Genomic DNA, 12388 nt, shown 5'->3' with positions numbered 1-12388 from the left:
TGAAAGGAAAAAAGTTATTGTTTACCAAAAGAGGGAGACGGAAGGGGAAAGGAGCAGAGTGTATTTATGGTAATTAAAATCTAATTTATGAATAATTAATATAGGCGTATAATTCACATATTGCGTGCATTTGGTTTTCTACTTGAATTTACACAAACACCCTCTTTTTCCTATGTTAAGTTAAGGGTATAAACGGTAGTAAAATTTGAAATGACCAAATAGTATTTTTTAAATGCATTAAATAATTTGTTTGAATATTTTATGAAGGGTATTTAGTGGTAGAAAAAAAATTGGTCCATTTCCTTTTAATCCCCCCTTTAAAGAGTGAGACTTCCAATTGTCACCGTGCTCTTAACTGTCAACCCAGTTCTTAATGTCAAGTCAGTTTCTAAACTACTAACATCAAGATAGACTTCAGTGTTGCGTATTATCAACATCCAAGAAAATAATGAAACCAGAAACAGAACATGTTAGAGCAAGTCAATGCAACATAGCATGCCAATTGGGCCTTTTAGCACAAATGATGGTTCAAGCCATTTTAGCACTTCATATCAATGCAACCCATTCTCTTTTCTGTTTAATCACTACTGTACAGAAGCACACTTTCAGCCTTCTGATTTCTGAATATGACACAGGCTAGGCTAATTTTTCAGTCTAGTAGACTTCCTCACGTATGCTAGGCCCAACTAGAGTCGTGGATCGTGGAATACTGGAATGAGAACAGAGAAGTTTGGATTGGGTTTGTGGACTTAAACCTCGGCCCAAAAAATCTTCTACATTTATAAAGAGTCCTTAATTCCATGTACTTACGATTTGGTCTTCTAGACGCACGGATGCACCTTCTTTGGAAGCCATCAAAGTCTTAAAGCCGGTCTACAGTGTCCCACATACCTTCAAGGCTTCAACCCCACGTCCACAACACATGTCATATTCTCCTTTCACGTCCACTCGGCCATACGCCCGTACATATATATATAGCTTTTACTTTTGAACAATCTTAACGCGCATAAGCCATCATAACTAGCTGTCTTTCCGCTGGTCTTTCAAAGTCATACTCCAAGAAACCGAGTTTATTTCTTTTCCTATCTACCATACATATTGAACTGATTATAAACTGTTTCATACAGAATCTCTCTCATAATATTTGGTAGAAGATGAGGCTGTTTAGTGCTATGAAGATGGGCAACAAACGGTGGTTTTCCAAGAAGATAAACAAAGAGTCATGGCCATGGTCAAGGAAGCTGTTTACAAAGCACCGGTTTGGATGGAAACGAATTGAGTTTCAGTCAAAGTTCCTCGATAGCGTACTCTTCAGGATCATCTCTGTGTTGGAAGCTATTGCACTTGTTGCGGTTCTGTGCTTCTTCTTCTGTTGTTGTGGCGGCCATCTATAGTGGCGAGTAATTTTATTTGATGTAAATACAGACGAGGGATTTAATTTATAATGATTGCTGTGCAATGCTTCGTACTCTTCATGATTCATAATGTTATATGTGCACTTTGACTACTGAATTCTTTCCATCAATTAATCTATGTTTGGAGCAATAGTAAAGTGTTTTGGGTGTTCTTTGGTTCTTCTAGTTATCTAATCAAAGCATGCAGCTGTTGCAGCAGCTCGTTTTCATTGTTCATCACATTTTCTATTGGTCACATTACGTCAACCAAAATTGTACAGAAACAGTTAAATTCAGCAGAGCAGAATAAGGCAATCAGCAGAGCTCAACTGCTCAAGCCCTCCGGCCATCACGATTTAAAAGTTTCAACATTGAACTGCTCAAGCTCTCCGGCCTTCACGATTTAAAAGTTTCAACATTGATTATAGTTTAAAGATGACAATCTGTTATGTTAGGATAACTTCCAAAATCCACAGAGGTGCTTCTAATTTTTAGTTCCAACTGCCCTCTTCTTGATAATCTCTTGTCACGGCGCGTACCTGCCTCAAATAGGTATTCAATTCCAGAGTTTAAGAAAAGGGTACATAAGGTCAGATTCAGATTACAACTAATCCAATGAACAACATTTACTAGATGACTTGGATAGTTAGATGAGTACTCCTTTTAGTTCAATATGCAGATTACAAAAGGAGGCGGCCGTAATCCCAGTTTTGGGTGATTTGATAACATCCCACTTCGCTGAACTTTGTAATTCAGAATTACGAAAAGCCACAAGACAAACTCATTACTGGGAAACAGTGTCTAAAAGTTTTTCTACCATAGATAAATATATTAAGTTAATATTCGTTATAGATCAAAATAAAATATAAATTACTTAAAAAAAAAAAAAAAAAAACATTGTGAATTTTGCTCTCAGTTGAAAGGCACAAGTTTTTCCACATTAGATCGTCGAAGAAAAAAAAAAATCCCCATCTTATTAACACAAAGCCTACTTGTTTGCTCAATACGGCCATCTCCTTCTCCTTTTAAAATGGGTAAAGGATCCCCATTCTCAAAGAAAAAAGATCATATAGCAACACACTAAGCATAAAAGTTTAGCTAATGTTAATGAAAAGGAGATATAATTTCCTCTTCAGATCTTTTTTTCAGTGTGGTTAAAGCAATCAATCATCACAGAGCAAAAAACAAATAAATACCAAAATTTCATATACAATATGTGTACAACTTACGAGAAAAAGCAAGAAACAAATGAAATTATTAAGGTTTCTGCATGTCCACAAGTAGTTATTAATTTTGCATCTCTTAATCAAATCTTTGCTACGATTAGAAAGCAGAGATTATAGTGAAGACTGAAGAGTGCTTTTCCAAACAGAAATTCAAAAATGAAAAATTAATAACTAAATAAACAATGAAAAATGAAAAATTAGATCAAGCCATAACTGTGGCACATAAAAATGGGCCAAGAGATGCTACAGAATATATACTGGAATCGATAGGGTTTCACAGAGCTATTCATGCGAAAAATGGACTAGAATTTCTCACAATCTACGAAACTGCCCCCCCCCCCCCCTAGAATTCTGATGTGCACGCGTCCACGTGATTGATTTCGTAATGGTTGTTTACCTAAAAGTGATATGAACTAGTGTTTTATTAAAGTAATCTTATTTGGTACTCAAGCATTGAACATTTGAACTATAATTACTAAAAAGCCAAAATCATATCGAGATATGTGAAAAAGTTACACACAAGTACACAACACATTTGCTGGTATCTTTCTTTCCTGTATTATGTTCCATTTTATTTAGGGGTAGAGAGAGGCAACACAAAACATTGGCAGCCCATGAAATTCCATGTTCTTTTGCTCCAAACCTCAACTTTATTATATTTGCAGCTCGAACCCAAAAAAAGAAAAATAATCACCACGCTGTCACGTACAACAGTCATGGAGTTCTTTGTGGGAAGAAATTGCTGATGGGATTAGGCCCAGAATGCACTTCATGCAACTTCACCCTTGGCAGATGTCCAACTTCACCCCTTAACAACTGATCGAAATGAAGTAGAGAGGAGTTGAATTAAGAATACTGTACTGAATATACCGAAAGCTTATTGCAATGCAAGAAATAAACAAGAATATCAATATATAGCTTCACTCACCATGTTTTCAACGTCTTTTAATGATCCTTCCTCACTATCAGTTTCCACTTCTGAAAAAAAGGCCCGTTTGAGATTCATTAACAAATTGATATACAATACATAGATATCAAGGTCTTGTACGTATTATCTATTTTACCTCTGAGTCTTCTCATAGCTAAAGATGGATGTGGGAAAAGAGTACACACCATCATGAAGATGAGAATCAAAGACACATATGATAATGAAGAGAAAGCCATATTTTCTTTCTGTGATGAGAAAAGAAGAAAAAACAAATTGGTGAGAAGGAAGCAAAATGGTCTTATTGTGGGGGAGCAAAGACGGATCTTAATGACGTTAGTGGTTGAACTGTTGAAGACAGACTACAGAAAAAGAGTGTAGTTTTGCGGACAAGTCTGACTAATAAGACAGAGGAGTTATAGTTTGGATGCCTTCAGTTTCCTTCTTGTCCATAGCTGAACCATACTCTGACTATAAGAAAGAGAAATGAGTAGATAATGATGACAGATGTTCGGTGTCAACGAATTGGTTCCGATTCAGTTCCTGGGGTCCCTGAAAGTCAAAAAAGGCAAAACTGTGGAATCTTACTAGTTCAGAATATTACCTCTTCGGGCAAAAATGATGATGAGAGTGAGATTATTCCTGGTTGGGCTTATGATTTTGGAGATATCACGAATTTTTTTGGCATGATGTCCCAGTCTAGTCATCTGCCTTAGAATTCCTATATAAAATAGGCTTCGTTTTTTACTCATAAAAAACAATCTGATGTAATCGGTTCTTAAAGCCTTGGGAATGAAGAACACATTTGTTACTGATCACATGTACCTCTCAAATACCTTCTGCTGTCAGGAACATTTGTCCATTTGTTTTTTTCCTGGTAGCAAGTTCAATGACGCAGAGTTTGTTAGATATTCAATTCGCTTCACACCCTTCAGTATAATAATAATAATTATTATAATGATAATAGGGGAAGTAGCTGTGAAGATATTACCACTAGTAGTGTCTTCTTAAACTCTATCACTGAAATAGAATTTGGATGATTTCTTCCAGTTTATCAATTCTTTTGTTGTACTAAAAGAAGATAGTATAGGTCCGTTGAGAAATTTCCTTCTAGCGAGACTGCTACGCTTTATCTGATGGAGTATCATTTTGTAGGATGAGACTGTCACTGAGAAGTTTGGTCCCATGGTCTACACAAGCTCAAGTCTGGCAGGAACTTCACCTTCTTTTCCATTCTTCTCTGCATAAGAATCTAGATCCTGAAGATTCTCCCGGAAATATACCTCATGCAGCCTCTTATCTAGGGTTGCCTTGCTCCATTCAGGGTAATCCAACTAGATCCTGTTTGTTTTACAAAACCTTTCTCCTCCATCAATTTTCTTATCTGTGAGGCCTCATTCCACCTGCTAGCTGAAGCATAAAGATTAGACAACAAAACATATCCCGCACTATTATGTGGCTCTATGTCCATAACACGATGAGCAGCTCTTGTGGCTACGTCTAAATTAGAGTGCACTTTGCAAGCACTAAGTAATGCTATCCACACTGTAAATTCTGCTTTCACAGGCATCCTCAAGATAAACTCCTCTGCCTCCTCCAACCTTCCAGATCGCCCCCAAGATGTCCACCATACAAGCGTAGTGTTCAAGCTTCACCTCAACAGATGGATCCCAATTCAGTTTCTCGAAAAAGTACTTCCCTTTATCCAACATCCTACAGTGACTACAAGCTGTAAGCAAGCCAACATATGTAATCTCATCTGGTGGTACCTCTGCATTTATCATTTGATCAAATAACTCAAGCGACAATGTCCCATGTCCATTTTGTGCACATCCAACAATTATCGAAGTTCCACTAAACAAGATTTCTCTTACTCATATTGTTGAAGATGGTGATTCCGTCACCAACACATCCACATTCGGTATACATGACAATAAGAGAATTACCAACAAACACATCAACATCCAAACCTAGCTTAATTGTCCGTGTATGTAGTCCTTTCCCTCTATCAAGAGCATCTAATTCAGAACATGATTTTAGAGCACTGGCGAAAGTGAATTGATTTGGCATGGTTCCAGACATTATCATTCCATAGAAAACTTCTAATGCCTCTTCATGCTTACTATTTAAACCATAACCAGTTATAAGAGCCGTCCACATAACTACATTCGCAACCAAATTGTCTTCAAAAACCTTCAGAGAATTATCAACTAGTGTACAATGTGCATAAAATGTTATAAGAGAAGCCGAGATAAAAGTATCAAAAACATACCCAATCTTTACAACAAGGGCATGAAGTTGCACACCACAACACAAAGCTGATATGTTAGCACAAGCCGTTAGTACAGACGAATAAGTACTCGGTGTCGGTTTAACACCCAACACACACATCTCTTGAAACAGAAACAAAGCTTCTTCACTCCTCCCACACTGACCAAGTCCACCAATCATCGTAGTCCAAGAAATATCATCCCGTCTCGGCATCCTCTTAAACAACTCAAAACCATCCTCAATTCTACCATTACTACAATACCCAAACACCATAGAATTCCACGCCGCAATATCCCTCCACGGCATCTTACCAAATAACTCCTCCGCCATCTCTACTTCCCCAAACTGCGCACACCCATCGACAATAGTAGTCCAAGAAACAACATTTCTACCGGGCATTTCATCAAATAACTTTCTAGCCATATCTAAATCCCCACAAGATAAACACCCTTTTATCATTGAGTTCCAAGAAACAATGTCCTTAACCGGCATATCGTTAAAAACTCTAAGGGCTTCGTTTATTTCACCTTTTTGGTAATAACTTGTGATCAGCATTGTGTACAGGTAAACATTGGGTGATGGGATTTTGTTGAAAATTTGATGGGCTTCCTTTATTTTGTTGGTTTTGAGGTGTTTCCTGAATTCTGAATCAAGGGAATAAGTGGGTGTGGTGCCATTTCTGAATCCAATATATGATATAAATAAGGATTTGAAATTTCGTTGAAACGCGGGAAATGTAAGCATCACTTTTCTTGTTTTCATTTTTTTAACGTTGGAGATGGAAGGAGTCGAACCCTCAATTCTCGTAATCCGAAAGAGTTTTTGAGCTTTGGGCTTGGGCCTCAGTAATGGACGTACGAAGGATCAAAATGGTCTGGGCTAGTACTTAGTAGTAGGCCGCCAATGGGTTTGATAACCTGATAACCCGATCCGAATCTATCGGTTTCAGTTTTGGTAATTTTGAGTTCCAATAAAATACTGGTTCGGTCACCAAACCGATATGAACATGAACCGATAAAATTGTATTTTAGTAAGATTTATGATGAATTTTGTATAAGTTTTATAAATTGTATGGCTGAAATTAATTAATTAATATAATTTTAATTTAATTGATTTCATAGTTTTCGGTTCGGATCGATTTGCAATAAGAATTATTAATTTGGATCAGTTTTGAATATTATATTATCTTATCGATTTAGTAATGGATATTCCAAAATCCAACCCAGACGCAAACTAATCCATTGATATCCCTACCTACTTAGATATGACCCTAAATTCCGTATAAATGAATACCACAACCAGATTGAATGCAAGTAAAATTCACAGAAGTACAATAAATAAATAATTGAACTGTGAGTGGGCGCAGTGATCCAAGATGAAAACAAGAACAGTATTGGTAATAAAACCAAGATGTAACCAAAAGGAAGAAAAAATATCCAACAGAGCAGAGCACTAAGTCCAGTTTATGTTTTTATTTTAATTAAGAAGAAACAGGACGACTTATTTGGATCGTCCCTTCAGATAATTATAGAAACAGGACGACTATAATTGGATACTAGGTTGCGACGTTGTATACACTATACAGTGACGTGGTACTGGTTAAATTTTTTGGGTATGAAACTATGGAAGTTTGTGCGACTCTGACTTGAAAGGTGGTAAACCGTGTGGTGGTATAATTGGTGCCATTTATGAAGCCAATACATGATATAAATAAGGATTTGAAAGTTAGTTGAAACGTGGGAATTGTAATTATCTCTTTTCTTGCTTTCATAACAAACAAACTCTTAAAAAGAATTAGGGGTGAAACTTGGGCGGGTTGGGTCGGGTTGAGGCTTAATCCGAGTTCAAGACCAAGCCCTACCCGGTTATTAAATTTTCAGCCCAAATTTGGGTTGGTAAGTTTTTCAGGTTTCAATGTTAAACAGTGAAGAACTCAACACTTTTTCACTATTAAATAAATAAATTAAGAAGTAAATAACACCGAAATTCAACATTCTAACTAAATCAAAGGGATTTGATTATTTGAAATGGAAACTACCCTGGTTGATTCAATTATTCTCTCTAAAATTGATATTTTCAACCTTATTTTTGACAAGAATAAATCTTTATAAAGAAACAATATAACATAATAGAATGAATGAAATATATACTTACATATATGCAGACGGGCTCGGGTTTTTCGGTTATTTGATATTCAAACCCGAGTCCAACCCAAAATTGAGTCGGGTTTTGATTTTACAAGACCAAGCCTGAACCACGGATCTAAAATGTTAGCCCAGGACCAACAAAAATTGGATTGGGCTCGGGTTACTGATCACATGTACCTCAAATACCTTCTGGTGTCAATAGGGGTGGAATTCGAGCTAATCAAGCCGAGTTTCACTAAGCTCGGTTCAACTCGTTTATTTAAACGAGCTTTAATATAGGCTCAAGCTTGGCTCATATATTATATGAACGAGTCCGAGTAGCTCGGCTATTTTACACTGTGATGATGGTATTTGAGCATATTGAGCCGAGCTTCACCCTGCTCGTTTATTAAGCGAGCTATAATATGGGCTCAAGCTTGGCTCATTTAGTTAAATGAACGAGCTTGAGCCAAGCTTAAACGAGCCAAGTCCAGCCAAGCCCAAGCTACTCTGCTCAAATTCCACCCGTAGGTGTCATGAACATTTGTCCATTTGTTTTTTCCTGGTAACAAGTGCAATGACGCAGAGTTTGTTAGATTCAATTCGCTTCACACCCTTTAGTATAATAATAATAATTATAATTATAATGATAATAGGAGAAGTAGCTGTGAAGATATTACTACTAGTAGTGTCTTCTTAAAATAGAATTTGGATGATTTCTTCCAGTTTATCAATTCTTTTGTTGTACTAAAAGAAGATAGTATAGCGTACCAGAGAGTCCACCCGTAGAGCACGACGTGAAATCCTTCCCTTAGCTATCTGAAGTCTGGTATTAATTGCCCAAGACCAAGCCGGTCCGTTGAGAAATTTCCTTCTAGCGAGACTGCTACGTCCTTATTTGATGGAGTATCATTTTGTAGGATGAGACTGTCACTGAAAATTTTATGATGCTCGGTCCCTATGCAGAATTCACCACCAGTATATAAAAGAAGTTTGTTCCCGTGGTCTACACAAGCTGAAGTCTGGCAGGAACTTCACCTTCTTTTGCATTCTTCTCTGCATAAGAATCTAGTCGTCTAGGGTGCCTTGCTCCATTCAGGGTAAGCCAACTAGATCCTGTTTGTTTTACAAAACCTTTCTCTTTCATCAATATCCTTATGTGTGAGACCTCATTCCACCTGCTAGCTGAAGCATAAAGATTAAACGACAAAACATAGCCCGCACTATTATGTGGCTCTATGTCCATAACACGATGAGCAGCTCTTGTGGCTACGTCTAAATTAGAGTGCACTTTGCAAGCACTAAGTAATGCCATCCACACTGTAAAGTCTGCTTTCACAGGCATCCTCAAGATAAACTCCTCTGCCTCCTCCAACCTTCCAGATCGCCCCAAGATGTCCACCATACAAGCGTAGTGTTCAAGCTTCACCTCAACAGATGGATCCCGATTCAGTTTCTCGAAAAAGTACTTCCCTTTATCCAACATCCTAGAGTGACTACAAGCTGTAAGCAAGCCAACATATGTAATCTCATCTGGTGGTACCTCTGCATTTATCATTTGATCAAATAACTCAAGCGACAATGTCCCATGTCCATTTTGTGCACATCCAACAATTATCGAGTTCCACGAAACAAGATTTCTCTTACTCATATTGTTGAAGATGGTGATTCCGTCACCAACACATCCACATTCGGTATACATGACAATAAGAGAATTACCAACAAACACATCAACATCCAAACCTAGCTTAATTGTCCGTGTATGTAGTCCTTTCCCTCTGTCAAGAGCATCTAATTCAGAACATGAATTTAGAGCACTGGTGAAAGTGGATTGATTTGGCATGGTTCCAGACATTATCATTCCATAGAAAACTTCTAATGCCTCTCCATGCTTACTATTTAAACCATAACCAGTTATAAGAGTCGTCCACAAAACTACATTCGCAACCAAATTGTCTTCAAAAACCTTCAGAGAATTATCAATTAACTAGCATACAATGTGCATAAAATGTTATAAGAGAAGTCGAGACAAAAGTATCAAAAACATACCCAATCTTTACAACAAGGGCATGAAGTTGCACACCATGGCACAAAACTGATATGTTAGCACAAGCCGTTAGTACAGACGAATAAGTACTCGATGTCAGTTTAACACCCAACACACACATCTCTTGAAACAGAAACAAAGCTTCTTCACTCCTCCCACACTGATCAAGTCCACAAATCATCGTAGTACAAGAAATAACATCCCGTCTCGGCATCCTCTTAAACAGCTCAAAACCATCCTCAATTCTACCATTACTACAATACCCAAACACCATAGAAGGATTTAAAGAAGGATTTGAAATTTCGTTGAAACGCGGGAAATGTAAGCATCACTTTTCTTGCTTTCACAACAAGCAAAGTCTTTTTAGAAAAAGAATCATCTACGTATCTTTGGGCTTGGGTCTTGTAGGCCTATTCCATATACGGTATTGGGCCTCAGTAATGGACGTACGAAGGATCAAAATGGTCTGGGCTAGTACTTAGTAGTAGGGTCGTCAATAGGTTCGATAACCCGATAACTGACCCGAATATATCGGTTTCAATTTTGGTAATTCGGTTTCGGTTTGGTAATTTTGAGTTCCGATAAGATATTGTTCTTGGCACCAAACCAATATGAACCTGCCTTTTAATAAGATTTATAATGAATTTTGTATAGGTTTTATAAATTGTGTGGCTAAAATTAAGTAATATAATTTTAATTTGATTGATTTCATAGTTGTTGGTTTAGTTTCGATTTGCAATAAGATTTATCAATTCAGTTTCGTTTTGGATACATAGGGTCTTATTATTGACATACCCCAAATTGTGTTGGATAGACCCCGGCCCAACTTGGGGTCTGCAATTGTGTTGGGCACCACATGAAGTCCAATACACCCCCAACCCCAAAAAAAACCATACTAGAAAAAACCAAGAAACCGGTTTTTAACAATTTCCCATCTCTTCTTCTCTTCGTGTATTTTTTGGGGTGTTCGTGCTTGGTGTTTCATCCATATTTTTCTCTTTATCTCAAAATTGTTTGATTTCACGTCAAGAAATTAAAGATTCAACCAAGAAGATTTAAACTAGAAAAGATAGTTGTTGAGATGATGACGATTTCAACAACTCAACACGGGTTTTGATTTGTGAAGGTATCGGATGAGAATTTGAAGTTTTGGCTAGTTTGGATGAATTTGTTATGGTTCTTGTTGCTGTGTTTGAGTAGAAATGATGAATTGAAAAATGTTGATGTGCGAAATTTTGTTGTTGGTGCAATCAACTTTCTCCTCAAGTTGAACACAAAGCCTTCACTCTTGAAAAAGATGATACTATTATTCGTGCTCGTGCCAAGTTTGGTAACAAATGGGCCACGATTGCTCATTTATTAAACATTCGCATTGATAACGCTAATAATAATAACTACAATTCTACTCTTAAGCGCAAATCTTCTGGTGAAGATGGTGGGATTGATCAATATACTAAGCCGTTTAAGCGTTGGCATGGTTGCGCCTCGTGCATTCGGGCTTTATCTTAATCCTAGATCCTAGTGGTCCTTTTGGATCAGATGTAAGTGATTCTGGCTTACATGGGTTCGTCTTCTGGTCATGTTTATCGACCTATTGCTAGAACAGGTGGAATTTTGTAGATTGAAACTTCATCATCAGCTAATGATCCACCTAGCTACTTCGCTAAGTCTTTCTCTTCCTAGTGCGAGGTTACAAATCAAGTTATAAAAACTCCATCAGATAATCAAATACCATCTGCCCTGCCAAGTGCCAATGCCCACAATTTTCTCTATTGTAGCAAAATAATTATACAAGTAACATGGTCTAATCAGATATTGGTGTTTCGTCTACATTTGTGCCAAACGACCTAGCTGGGCCGCATCACCTCAACCCAAACTACTTGGTGGTGTCGCCCCAAGCCAATATTTCCAACAAACTTTTCAAGGCCCAAAACAATCGAGGGCAAGGGTCACAAATGACTTGTATAGGTTGCACAAAGCTCTCCCAAACGATATTGTAATGTCGAAATTTCAAATATTATAGGAAATTCAAATTTTATTGATTAAATTTCAGACTTAAATTGATTAGATTTTAAAAAAATGTTTGAAATTATGTTGTAATTGCTAACAATTTATTAATATGAGATAATCATTACATTTTGCTCATTAATTTCATTTCATTATTTTAACTAACTAAATTTTATTTTAAAAAAAAATACAAGAAAATTACTTTAACATATTTTTCATCATTAAGTGGTGTACGAATTTTGATTTTTAAAATGTTCTTCATCATTAAGTGGTGGATTTTTTTTATTTTTTTTTGAGGGTTGGGAAGAGTGAGTAAATAATTGAGTTTTGAACAATAGAAGGTTGCAATTGGTTACTTTGAGGTAGTTGGGGAGGTGCCCAATACAAAACAT

General features: G+C 36.9%; 2 pseudogenes across 1 annotated transcript; both read right to left on the bottom strand.

Annotated features, from left to right (window-relative positions):
* Nucleotides 1-1105: 1105 nt before the first annotated feature.
* Nucleotides 1106-6675, bottom strand: LOC147518980 (pentatricopeptide repeat-containing protein At5g46460, mitochondrial pseudogene; annotated as a pseudogene). Its single transcript, XR_015211939.1, has 5 exons — nucleotides 4537-6675; nucleotides 4371-4419; nucleotides 3685-4097; nucleotides 3549-3598; nucleotides 1106-3436 (listed from the first exon to the last, which is right to left on the bottom strand). The product of XR_015211939.1 is annotated as a pentatricopeptide repeat-containing protein At5g46460, mitochondrial pseudogene (transcript).
* A 1992-nt stretch (nucleotides 6676-8667) lies between these two features.
* Nucleotides 8668-10263, bottom strand: LOC147518979 (pentatricopeptide repeat-containing protein At5g46460, mitochondrial pseudogene; annotated as a pseudogene).
* Between the last annotated feature and the right edge of the window lie 2125 nt (nucleotides 10264-12388).

This window comes from Coptis chinensis, chromosome 2, assembly GCF_015680905.1.
Source record: "Coptis chinensis isolate HL-2020 chromosome 2, ASM1568090v1, whole genome shotgun sequence".
In the NCBI taxonomy this organism is placed as follows: domain Eukaryota; kingdom Viridiplantae; phylum Streptophyta; class Magnoliopsida; order Ranunculales; family Ranunculaceae; genus Coptis; species Coptis chinensis.
Note: the sequence above shows the minus strand (reverse complement) of the source record. Positions and strands in the feature narration are given on the sequence as shown.